The 13,332-nt window shown below is 44.4% G+C and overlaps 1 protein-coding gene and 1 pseudogene across 11 annotated transcripts in view; one reads left to right on the top strand and one right to left on the bottom strand.

Moving 5' to 3' along the window:
- Positions 1–2,392: 2,392 nt before the first annotated feature.
- Positions 2,393–3,358, bottom strand: LOC147821254 (nucleophosmin pseudogene; annotated as a pseudogene).
- Positions 3,359–9,644: 6,286 nt separating this feature from the next.
- Ccser2 (coiled-coil serine rich protein 2) overlaps positions 9,645–13,332 on the top strand; it is a 162,851-nt gene continuing 159,163 nt past the window's right edge. For 4 of the 11 annotated variants that reach the window (XM_087201139.1, XM_087201137.1, XM_087201138.1 and 1 more), the window contains exon 1: positions 9,647–9,875. The gene's annotated coding sequence lies outside the window, so the exon portion shown is untranslated. Of the gene's footprint in view, positions 9,876–13,332 lie in introns of all 11 variants that reach the window. The other 7 variants (XM_004867727.4, XM_013066670.3, XM_013066671.3 and 4 more) reach the window with 3 other exon arrangements.

Below are 13,332 nucleotides of genomic sequence, written 5' to 3'. Positions count from 1 at the left end.
CTTTCTTTCTTTCTTTCTTTCTTTCTTTCTTTCTTCTGTAATCCCTCATATATGCCCTAAAAACTGCCTCTTGGTTGTTTTTTGTGCAATATTTTTATTGGAGAGTAGCTTTTGAGGGAAATGATTGAAATCTTTGCACAATTTTCCTGCTTGGTTTGATCTTCTATTCCTTCCCCCAGAGATTTCTGCAGGACTGATGTGTTAAGCAAAGCTTCCTGGCTTCCCTGGTTTCATGTCATGGAGAGGTGACAGGGTGGGGACAGAGACCTTGCACTGGAGTTGCTATGGCAGAAACTGCCCTAATGTCTATTCTCCTTATCTCCAATAGTTTCTAGACTTCAGGACAGGGAGTGGTGGCACATGCCTCTGAAAGCTGAGGCAGGATGAGCACTGCAAGTTCCAGGCCTGCCTGAACTGTATAGCAAGACCCTGTCTCAATAAATCAAACCAAAACAGCACTAAAAATAGTTTATAAACTTCATATGTGGGTACAGGGTTGAGAAGAAAACACATTTGATAGCTCCCTACGAAGAAGTGTGGCCATGAGCTAAAGTTTGCATGAAGAAATACAAAGGGTGTTTGAAAAACAATTATTATAATAAAAGACATGTTGTCATTAATGCTCCTAAAAATACCCAACCCCTTTGCTTTGTACACACTTATTCCATCATTTTGGCCATTTTCTGAAGCAGTTCTGGAAGTTTTCTTTTGTGAGTAGCTTTACAAGGTACAATCAAAAGTATGGTGAATGTTGCTGCCGAGCGCCATCCAACAGAAAGATAGGCTCCTAAAAACATGAAAGTGTGTCCTCATCCACTTTATTCAATGGATTTGGTATGTGCAACTTCTGGCTCTTCCCCAAAGTCAAAATGACCACGAAAGGTAAATGTTTTGAATTAGTTCAAAAGCAAGCATGACAGTGCAGCTAAAGACACTCATGAAAGAGTCTCCAGAACTGTTTCAGAAAGTGGCCAGAATGATGGAATAAAGTGTGTACAAAGCAAGGGGGGTGGGTATTTTCAGGGGCATTAATGGCAACTTGTCTTTAGGAGTGAAAGAGAGTACGCTATTTTGTCTTTCACCCTTTCAGTATCAACTGTCCAGAACAGATACTCACTTAGACCTCAAAGAAGAAGGTGTGAAAGAATTGTTTAGTGGTACTTGTTACACACAGTAAGGCAGACTCTCCTCAAGACCTTAAAACAAGTGTAGGGAACAAGGGTCAGTGGGAATTTCTAGCCAAGGAACAGGGTGGGGCTCACAGGATGGAAAATTACCAAGAGAAAACATCAGAGATAAGGAAGGATTTGGGCTCAGCTGACCTAACAGGATTCTTGCTGAAGGCAGGCCAAAGTGAGCAAAAGTCACCTACAGGACAGTGCAGGCTGGGAATCAGATACCCAGACTGAACAGATATGGAGGCTGTGGGATTGTAGCCAAACCAACTGAGCAGGGTGCTTGCTAAAATTGGACCAGGTAGAGACCAACACCCTAGTCTAAAAGTCAGGCCCAGCAAAGAAAGGCTTCGAGGAAACTCGAGTAGGGTTTAGCCAAGTGGAGAATCCTAATTATCGAGAGACACCCTGCAGGGACGGTAGAGAGACTTCAAAGGAACTTGATGTCCCCATCCCAACTTTGAACCACACTTATCTCGACTTTTCCATGGAGAGCTCCATTCTGATATAGTTGCAGGCTCTGTTGGGTTGAATTTTGCTTTTTAAAAATTTTTAGTCCTAAGCATGATGCGGTCATCTACTCAAATATTTTTGAGAAGTAGATTTCAATATTTATTGTTTAAACCCCTGCTGACAGCGATAGTTATATTTATTTATTGATGTTGATTTAAAAGCTGTCAGCCATCCTCAGGCCCTGCCTGGTCAATCCATGTGGTGAATCCTCCAGTTTGAAACATCAACATAAGCTGGGGTGGGGTTGGGTGTGCTGGAGTGGGGGCCCCTGCAACTTCTTAGCTAGGGTGGAGATACTTCCTTGCTCCTAATTATAGCTCTTTTTTGGACTTGAAGCCATATTATGAGAGAGAAGAACATGAGTTAGCAGGGGCAGTACTAGAAGAGTTGAAGATGTTGCCCTAAGGATTGGCTGGGAGCAGGAGACTGGATGAAGGCTGGGTTCCAGGGCCTGCAGCCTGTCCACACTTGGGTGGTCGCATCTGTGGCAGCCACACAGCCCAGAATAGGCCTGAATGCTGAGCAGGGACCATAGGGGCTTTTGGTAGGGTGCCTTGTGGGAGAGCCCCGAAGACTTGGTGTTACCAGGGAGCTTCCAAACAGCTCATCTGTCAGTGAAGGGCTCTTAGTACTTCGGGATTTGACAAGCTTTCTGATCTAATTAAATCTGTTTCTTTCCTCCTGTGCTCAGTCTCTTTCCTGTTTGTTCCAATCTGCAGATTCCCTTCCCTTTTATTGAGTTTTCTTCTCTGCTGTGTATTTTTCATTTCTAAGGACTCCTTTGTGTTTTCAGAGCATTTTTTGTTTTATGACCTCTATTTTTGTTTCAGGGGCACAATTTTCTTTCTTTTTTCTCTGAATGTATCATTTATAATAATTTTTTTCCTTTTTTGTGGGGGGAGTATATGGGAAGAGTTTTCCTCTTCCTCCAGAGAGTCTAGTTCAAGTGTCTTTATTTAGGTCTTTATTTTCTATGTTAGAGATAGTCCTTTTTGTCTTCAGCTTCCTCATCATCAAAATCATCTTCATCATCATCATCATCTTCATCAGCCACTAGTTTTACTTTTTTCTGTGGAACCTTGCTATCACTTCCAGGGGCAGATTGCTTTCCAGATATACTTAAGAGTTTTACATCCTCTTCCTCCTCCTCATCTGATTCTGCATCTTCCTCCACAGCCACTAAGTGCTGTCCACTAATATGCACAGGCCCTGAACCACACTTCAACCTTAAGACCACAGGTGGTGTAATTTCAAAGCCCCCAAGGGAAACCGTTGGCTGTACAGGCATTTTCAAAGTTGCTAGTGTTACTTTAATTGGACTGCCTTCATAATTCATTGCCTCTGCTTCTACAATGTGCAATTCATCCTTTGCACCGGGCCCTAAACTGGCCGTTCTTAATGACAACTGGTGCTCATTTTCATCATTATCCACCTTAAAGTGATAATCTTTGTTGGCCTTTAGTTCACAACTGAAAAGATAGTTCTGGGGCCTCAGGTGGCTCATGTCCATAGCCATCAAATCTTCCATGGAGTGGTGGCACGCACTTAGGTGGGAGAGAACACAGATGGAAATAAACAGCTACTGACCCCAGAGAACAGACGTGCAGGACAGAATCACACCAGGGCAGATTGTTCTTTTTGAACAGTATCTTGCTAAGTAGTTCAGGCTGGCCTTGAACTCATGGTGATCCTACTGCCTCAGCCTCCTGGGTGCTGGGATTACAGGCATAGGCCATCATGCCTGGCTATAACTTTGGTTTTCTGTTCATTGTTAAGTGAGAGGGGAAACTAATATAGCCTATAAAACAAGCTTGAATTATACATATTATTCCTTTTAAGTAAACATGGAACATTGTGAGACTTCAGCAGGTATTAGACCACTAAGGAAATCTTAAGAAATTCTGAAGAACTGTCCAAACGACTTTCTCTGATTATAATGCAACAAAACTAGACATTAAAGTAGACATTTTTAAGTAAAAAATTCACACTAAGCTACATTTTCAGTCCCTTCTGTATTTTGAACTTTGAGACAAGTTCTTGTGAAACTGCTAAGTTGCCCAGGCTGGGCTGGAACTTGTGATCCTCCTGCCTTAGCCTCCCAGAGTTCTAGGAGAGAAAATCAACTATAAGAAAAAAATAAAAGAAATACAGAAAAAAATTATCTTCTTATGAGAATTTTAAGACATTCTATTAAACAAGACTTTGGATTAAAAGGAAAATAGAATGATGAATTTCTTTAGTATAATGCAGAACAGAGACAAGACATATAAGCTGGGCTTGGTGGTGTCCTGAGTTGAATTCCAAGTACCACAAAACAAAATAAAAACCAGGACATGTAATCTGTGCTACCACTAAAGCAATTATCACAGGAAAAATTACCTTAGATACCTGGTACAGTAAAAATGGAAACATAAATACACATGTATTCAACATTCAGAATAGAAAACACAGTAACAAAGTGCTAGAGTTGGGAACAGAGTGACCCCCAAAGGCCCAGTGCTAGAGGCTTTGTCCCCAGCAGGGCCCCTGAGAGGACTGGGCGGAGGTGGAGCCCGTGAAGGGCAGGACCCAGTGGGAGGACCTTGGTGGTCCAGGGCCAGCCCTGTAGGGTAACTGTGGAACCCCGTCTCTTCCTTTCTCGCCTTTCTCCCTGGCTATGAGCTTTGCTCCAACACATGCTTCTCAGCACCCTGTGCTTCTCATCCCAGGCCCCAAAACAATGAGACGACCAATCCCGGCTGAAACCTCGGAAATTGTGAACCTAGGTAAAAATTTTCTCTTTACAAGCTGATTTTCTCTCACAGCGCTCTGAGAGGCCGAGGCAGGAGGACCACAAGTTCCAGCCCACCCTGGGCAACTTAGTGATTTCAGAAGAACCTGTCTCAAAATAAAAAGTAAAAAAAGGGCTGGGGATGTAGTACAGTGTGAAGGCCCCAAGTTCAATCCACAGTACTGAAAAAAGCAATCCATCTGACTCTGCTTCCTTTTGTCATCCTCCTGGCTGAGATGCAGGTTTTCTCCACTGTCAACAGAAAGCCAGACGTTGGCTCCTCCTCTGTCCTCTGCTGATGGGAGTGTTTACTACTGGTGTCTGGCTCTAGGTGCTAGAAGGCATCCAGGCATCTGAGGGCCAGCTGACAGTCAGGCAGCAGAGAAGCCCCCTGTGATCACCAGAGCCTAGAGTTCCCACAACTGCTCTGGGTAGAACTGGTGATTTCTTCTTGGAAATCAGTCCCATGGATGCCTGTTCCCGTCCATCACTTAATGCTATGCATCTGGAATAGGCCCTGGCACACAGTAGTGCACAGGAGTGCTAAAACTTCCCTCCAGGAAGTTCTCTCTTTTGTCAAAGGGTAATTCCAGCAAAGGAGAATTTAGGTTGCAGATGGAATTAAGGCTGCTGATCAGCTGACCCTAAAATAAGGATGTTATTCTGGGTCATTCAGTTGAACCCAACATAATCACAGGGTCCTTGAATGGGAAACTGAGGCAGGAAGGAGGTCAGAGTGATGCACTGTGATGCGGCATCACTGGCTTTGAAGGTGGAGGAAGGTGCAGGAGCCACAGGTTGTGGGTGGCCTCTAGGAGCTGAGGGAAGTGAGGAAACTGGTTCTGCCCTAGGAGGTGGCCCTGCCAATGCCCAATGCTGGCCTGGGTGGGCCTATTTTGGATTTCTGTCCAGTGGTTATAAAATAGTAAATTTGGATTGTTTTTGTGAAAAGAAGGCCACCAATGAACAATAACTCAAAACAGAACCTATCAGGGATGTCTATAAAATTAGGGAAATTCTCTAAAATGCTACTGTGATTTTACTAAGGATGTGTGTATATTAGAATTGTAGGAAAAGTCTTTTCCTAATTTTCCCCCCTTAGATTTATACTGAAATCCCTTCAGTATTTGGTTTGAACTGTTGTAACAAATTACTAGGGGCTGGTGGCTTCAACTGCACACGTGGTTTCTCACAGTTCTGGAGGCAGAGGCTGACTCAGTGTCGGCCAGCATCCGGTTTCTGTTTGCTGACGGCTGTCTTGTTGGATTGTTGTTGGTGGAGAGCAGAGGCAGAGATCCGTGTCCGCTCCTCTTCTTACAAGGACACTAATCCCACAGGAGGACCCTGCTCTCATCACCTTATCTAATCATAATTACTTCCCAAAGGCCCCTCCTCCAAATAACAGCCCATGAATGTTGAGGGGACACAAACATTTGGTGCATAGCATGTAGGTGCTTTTCTCAGTCTAACACCAGAGTCATAGTGAAAATGTATATACAAGCTTGCTGACTCAACATCATGCAATCCCCACCGATGTCTATAAACCAGACTCTTCCCTTCCCCACCCCTGCAGCCCCCGGCAGCTGCTGCTCATACACATTCTGGGCTGTTACGTCTGCTTGCGTCTAGACAAGGATTTCCAGGCTGCAAGTCTGCAAGGTCACCTGACTCCCAGTCTCTGTGCTCTGACACCATCGGACACACACACACACACACACACACACACACACACGCAAGAAAGAAGGGTGGTCAAGCCATGTACATTCCCATTGTGGTATTTTATACCATTTGCCATGCTTGGACTTCTCATCTTTTGTTCTTCTCTTCCATCTTGGGGGCTGGGGTCACACCCTGGCTTCCTCAGCTGTTATCTCCACTGCCTAGACTATGTGGAAGGTTGCCACAGTTGTGATGTTTGTCCACATGACAGCAGGTGTCCCTTTGCTCTTGTGTCCCATCAATCCTTCAGAAGTTCCTGGGAGATGGCCATTTCCAGAAGGTTCTTCCCCCCAGGTTTGGAAGACTGTTGAGGAGGGATTCTATGTATGGTGGCTCTCGGAGCGTGATCCCTAGGGCGCTGGCATTCCCTGGGAACATATCAGAAATGCACATTCCTGGCCTCACCCAGGCCTACTGAATTAGGAATTCTGGGTGTGGGAGCCAGCAATCTGTTGTAGCAAGCCTTCCAGGGGATTCTGAGGCATGCTAAAATTTTTATGAAGCATGGCTTAACTTGGTCTGCCCCCTCACCTTGAACCTCAGCCATACAGACTTCAGACCCTCAGGGGACATATATATGTGTGTGTGTGTGTCAGATACATATATATTATATATATTATTGTTTATACATATTATATATAATAAGTTAAAACTTTTCTCTATATATTTTCTTTTCCTATATATATTTAAACTTTATATATAAACTTTTATATATATTTATATAAATTACATATATTTAAACTTTATATCTATATATAAACTTTTCATATATATATTTAAATTGTGCTCTAAATATGTTTTCTTAGATTCTGTGTTTGTCTATTTGGTATCCAAACTAGTGGACAAAATTTTTTAACATGTCTCAGTAATCCAGGTTTGTGAGCACGTGAAAATCCTATCACATAACTTCCACCTAATGCTAACTGCATCTCCTCAACCCACTTTATGTAACTTCCACACACACTAAGCCAGTATCACCTTTGCTCTAAACTACCCAGGACTAGTGTCTTAGATACTTTCTTGCCGGTGAAACATAATACCTGACACTCACAACTCTAAGGAGGAAAGGTTTACTTTGGCTCACAGTTTGTAGAGGTTTTAGTCCATAGTTGGCTGGCTCCAAGGCAGGGCAGCATGGCAGAGGGGTGTCACAGAGGAGAAACAGCCCATGGCAGGGCAGCAGGAAGGAGAGAGAGAGAGGGAGAGAAAGAGATCAAGGGAGGAAGGGGGAGATATACCCTTCTAGGCCACACTTTCAGTGACCCACCATGTCAGACCTGGCTTTATCTCCCAACATCACATTTACCTATACACTCATCAGTGGACTAATCCATGGATGAGTATCATACCTTTGTGATCCAATCACCTCCCAAAAGCCACCTATGAGCACATAAGGCCCTGGGGGCCATCTAGATATAAATCATAATAACTAGGTACTAGACAACTAGAGACCAGCCCTGTAAGCCACAGCCCTATGACATTATTCATACTAGCCAACCCCAAGATACTTCCCCTTCCCTGTCTTGGTTTTCCCACAAAATCCCCAAAAGCAGCTCTGGCAAGGACTTCCTTTACTCCTGATTATGCCTCCTGACCAAACCTGATGCTTTTCCATGGGTCCCTAAATGGCATGGCATGGCACCAGCTCTCAGGAAATGCAAGTAATAAAATGACTCTTTCAATGCATTGACCTCCTTGTGTCATTACCGTCATCTTATAAATTAAAATCCCATGGATACACATTGAAGCAAGTGGCTAATAGAAATAGAATCAATGTGACATAATGACAACCAAGGAAACGAGGACATTGGGACAAAGACAAGATGGGAAATGGGAAATTAGATGAAGCCAGGAAATATTCCTATGCAGCTAGCATCCAGTAAGGTCGTTAGGAGAGAAAGCACTTCATAAATAGCAAAGGAAAAAGAACACTTGATCACCTGGAACATTCAGGGAATTTCAAGATAGCCACCAAGCAGTCTAGAAAAGCTTAGCTCTTCTTGAATTCGGCAACCGAGTTGTGTTTCTTTCCCAGATCCTCATGTGGAGATTTTTGAAGATGAAGCATCTTGCACAACTCCTAAGGATGTGCTGTGAGGAGTCATTTCTTTACCATCTTTCAATGTAACTGATGGCATAAACCCCAAAGCACATTTTAGTAAGGGCATCTCTTGAGTGATGTCCTACCTTCAGTCTGGTGCTTGCTTTTCTAATGATCTCATTTGACCCAAAGAGAAATGGTAAAGGGTTTAGGTCTAGCCTTTCCCAACATTTTAAGCATGCACATTTGGGTTGATGTTAAAAATGATTGTTGTTTTCTAAATAGAAAATTATGTTACTAAGTGAAACCTGATTTTACACATCAAGCTTCTCCCTCTTCTACTTTGAGTATCACTCATGTGGAGATTGAAGAGTTGGATATTTTTCAAGAAGTTCTCTTTAAATGTTATACTTATTGTAGTCGAGATGTTGGAGTATTGGCAAGGATTTCAGGGAGCAGCTAGACTACTGTCAGACAAGGGCAGCTGTGGCCAGCTGGCCAGATCGGGAAGGCTTTCAGGATGAGGACTTTCAAGATCTGATCGAATCTAGGTGTGGTAGTGCATGACTGTAATCCCAACACTCTGGGAGGCTGAGACAGGAGGATTGCATATTCCAGCCCAGGGTGGGTAAATTAGTGAGACCCTGTCTCAAAGTGGTAGAATAAGTCTGGTTAAAGAGCAAAGCAGGGCCAGGGATTTAGCTCAGTGGTTTCGCCGTCTGCTGTGCAAGCAGAAGCGCAAGGACCCGAGTTCGATCCCCGGTACCGGAAAAAAAAAAAAAAAAGCAAAGCAAGATAATCAAACAAGCCGCTAAACAACAAAAAAACCGGTCCAGCCATCTCAGTCTCCGTGGAAAGAACAGATGAGTGATGCAAGCCTCTAAGAAAAGGAGGATCTGGTCCCTGGCAAGGTCTAAGGCGACTCAGGACAGCTGCGCATCTCAGTCCCCTTTCTCCCGGCCTTAGCCAGATCCAGGGTTCTAGCGCAAGGGGCAGGGCTGAGGTTGCAGCAGGGAGAGCGAGGCGTGGACTTGGAAATGCACAATGTCGTGGATCTCTGGCCAGTCTCAGGGCCCTGGCCACTCCTAACTTTTCAGCCTGGAGGAGGAGCTGATGACAGGTTTGACCGCTGTCAAGCTACAAGTATTAGTCCAGAGGCCGTGTCGGGGCGAGGTCAGCAGCAGGACAGGCGTCTGCACTGGGCTCGCAAACACCTGAGTCAGGGGGCAGCCAGGCAAGGTCAGCCAGCGGGGCGGGGCGGGGTGGGAGCGGCCTCGGGAAGCCGGTGTGAGGGCGGGGCGGGGCCGGGGTGGACTGATGCTGGAGTCAGGCAGCGGGGGCGGAGCCGGGGCGGGGCCAAGCCACATGAGGCTCAGGCCTGCGCAAGGGCGTCTGGGGGGGCGGGGCTGCGCGCGCGCTGTGCAGGGGCCTCGAGGGCGGAGTCCGGGCGTGCGGCCGGGCGAGGGAGGGGGCGCGGTGGCTGTGGAGTCCGGCGCTCCCTCAGGCCGTGGACGCGATGCTGGCTGTTGCTGCGGCTCGGGCGGCGGGGCCCACAGGGATGTGACGGGTCGTCGCATCACCTTCAGTCCTCGGGCCTCAGGTCGCTGGGCGACCAGCAGCCGGGCCGCGGCCGAGGAGGCAGGGCCACCTGCGCACGGTGAGAGCTGGGGTCGGGGTCGCGGCCGGCCCGCGCGGCGGGAGAGGGGGGCGCGGCCCTGGGCGGGGCGGGGCGCCTGGGTCCCGGTACCCCGGTGCGACCCTGCGCATGTCCGCGGGCGCGGGAGGCCGGATACGCTGTCCCGTCCGCGCGGGGCCTCGGGCCGGACTGCCGCCGCCTCTGCGGGGAAATCGCGGCGAGGCTGAGCTGCCCAGCGTCGGAGGCGCGAGCTGGGGCGCTGGGGCACCGGGGCGGGTGGATGGGGAGAGTCCTGGGTTCCCCGAAGGAGTGGAGTGTTTTAAATCATCAAGTCAAAACAAAGACACACCCTAAAACACACCCGGAGAGGAAACTTTGGTGGCTCACACCGTTGCTGTAGGTTCAGATGCTTCCTCTCTCTCCTTTAAAGATACCTGCTATTTTTATACATTTAAAAAATTTTTATTATTAATAGTGTATTACTGCATACATTCTTCGTGTGGAGTTGGTACATGTGCATAACACATCTTAATTCTTTTTTCATCCCCTTCTCCTCTTCTCCCTCCCTTTCCCCTCCCGATTTTTATACATTTTGAAAAATTCACCTACTTTCTTGACAAAGTAGAAGGAGGAATGACTCCTCTGAGATGATCCTGGGTGACTAAGCTTGAGTTCAAATTTCAATAATTGCAAATTCATCTTTGTGGGCCACCCAGCCAATTAGGCTTGCTGTTCCTAGAGTAGGCCTTAGCTGCGTGGAAATTACTGATGCAGGAACTCTTTGGGGTCCCACATTGGACTGTCGTGTTTCACTGAAAGAGGGAGAGGAAACTCGAACTTTAGATGTTTCAAAGAATTCATTGGAAGAGGCCTTCTTTTCCTCCTCCTCATTAAAATATTGATAAACCTCATTTGGCCAGTTATCTTTAAAAGTGTCATCTTTTAGACAAGTTTAAAGAGACCAACCAAATGTGTAAGGCATTCTCCAGTAAAAGCTAATAAATCATGTTTTATAGTCTGTAATCAATGTATAATAAGGATGTAAACATCACTCAGCGTTTTGCCTGAAGTCAATCTTTTTGGACTTTATTACTGTTTCTTCCTTATTGTATCAAAGTGCTTCGATGTTTTCCTGCTTGATTGTTTTCTTTTTAGTGTTTTCAGCAACATTGACCTCATATAATCTTTAGGTTGAAATCCTTTATTCAACCCATTAGCCATAATTCACAATATATTACTTCAGTGTTGTGTTAAGATGCCGTCCTGAAAACAAAGACGCTCCATTAAAAATAGTTTTTTCTTAATCCATCTTTTCCACAGGTAGAAAAGTATTTGTTTGTTACCTTCACTCAGTTCCGTTATGCCTGCCCTTATTTATACAGGACCTTGTGTAGTTCTCAGGTGATGATGTCTTCCTTCTTGGTTTTATACTGTTCTCTATGTTGAGAAGTCTTATGTTCCTGGTAAACAAGTTGCTTTTCATGATCTTACTACACTGTCTTCTCTGATTCTTGTCCAGACATCTCATCTCTGTGTCTTCATCAACCCAGGGGACAGGGTAGCATACATTCTGCAGTGAGCATTTGCCAGTTGGTAATTAATGATTAGTTTGTACATCTGTCTCTGCCAGACTTTTCAGTTTCTTCTGGCGTTCACAACTCCAGCACCTACTGTTGTATGGCATAGGTGCACAAAAATCATTTACTGAATACATTTTTTGAGGAATTGTCCTAGGCTTGAATATAGCTTTAATATAGGCAAAATAAGTTAGATTGCCTTTTTTTTTAAGCATCAGAAAATAGAAAAGGTGAACGTGCAGGAAATTTATAAATATCCCAAGATTGAAGTAAAGTATTGGTTAGAGACGAAGTCCTAGTTATGATAGAAAAGAGCAAACCATTTTGTGATGCAGGAATAAGAAGGTCATGGCTAGTGAGGCTTGCTGCCTTGGTTCTTGAACTTTGTTTTGAAGTTTATTTTTAAGTGTGGTAATTTTCCCAAGGCCATGTGAGCAAAGGGATAGAACTGAGATTATGATCCAGGTCTTTGGATAATCTTTGCGTTTCACCTTTGCCCTCAGTCTCCTGATTTTATATTTTAATAATCGTTTCATCCTCCAAGTGGGAGTTGTGACAGTTGTGTGTGTGTATTGGAAAATGTATATTGAAAATGTATGTTGAACTTAAAAGTTCCCTCCCTCCTTTCTGTCCTTCCTTAGGGTTTCACTATATAGTTCATGCTGTCCATGAACTCACTATGTACCCTAGGCTGGCCTTGAGCTCAGAGGTGCTCCTTCTGCCTCAGACTTCTGAGCGCTGTACAGATGTGAGCAGTCACACCTGGCTGGTTCAGCTTTCAAAAGTTTGTCATTAAAACACTAAAGCCTGAACAGGCAAGTAATATGCCTGAAAATACTTAGGGTCATCTCTTACACCTTTGACCTTATGAAGGTTTTTGTTTTGTTTTGTTTTTGCTGCTTTGTGGTGCTGCAGGCAATAGTGAAGAAGTCACCAATTTTTCACAGGGAGAGTAAGTCTGCTTGCACTTTCTTCCTTGAATCCTCAGCTGCCATTACTAGGGACTTGGAGCCCTAGAGTAACTGTGAAACATGATAATTCATTTGGGAATATGGGAGAAACTGAAACTTCACCATTCCATTTGGCTAGATGGTTTTAACTTTGTGCTTAGGGGCCTCTTTCTAGATGTCCCATAACTCGTGGCATCTGATCACCATATGGAGATCCTGTAGATAGTTATGTTTTGATGGTAAAATGAGATTTTAATATAATAAGGTTACAGCTGGCTAATAGCATGGCTAAAGTTACATGTATGGCTTGTCTTTATGTGAGAAGAGCATATCTGATTACTCCTGTGTGATAGATTTTTAGGGGAAAAATGATTGTGCTTTCATGCCTTTGAAAAGTCAGTTTTGAAAGGTTTAAACTTGGTGTGATAGGCCTGATCAACTCCAAAGTAATGTTCAAAGAAAAAAAAATATAAGCCTTTAATGTTTCTTAATTCTTGTCATCTTTAATGTGTTTTCTTTTGCTATAGTTTTTATTTTTATTTTTTATAGTTTTTATACCCTTATATTATTACCCAGTGTTGCGGTGAGTTGAGTTACTTACATCTCAGTAGTTGGACACCTAGGTTCCTTACCATTTAGCAAATAATGGCAGTTATATAGTAGTGCAGTTACTACTGCTTCATCATTTTTCTTCTTTCTTTTAGGCTCAAGGCCCAGGAAAGGGGTTACAAGGTTAGAAGATTGGAAGGTTTTATCAAAATACTGCTAGATTTTTTTTTGAAAGGTGTTGCTTTATGTTGCCTCGAGCCATTTCACTGACCAGTTCTGTCATTCTTTTTTTTTTTTAAACGGTTTTTGAAGTGTTTATATTACTATGTTTTGAACCCAAGGGCTTTCCACTGAGCTGCACCCCCAGCCCTTTTAAAATTTTTTATTTTGAGACAGGTTCTT

This window comes from Heterocephalus glaber, unplaced genomic scaffold, assembly GCF_053883595.1.
Source record: "Heterocephalus glaber isolate CG9 unplaced genomic scaffold, H.glaber_assembly_v1.0 deba00001755, whole genome shotgun sequence".
Classification (NCBI taxonomy): domain Eukaryota; kingdom Metazoa; phylum Chordata; class Mammalia; order Rodentia; family Bathyergidae; genus Heterocephalus; species Heterocephalus glaber.
Note: the sequence above shows the minus strand (reverse complement) of the source record. Positions and strands in the feature narration are given on the sequence as shown.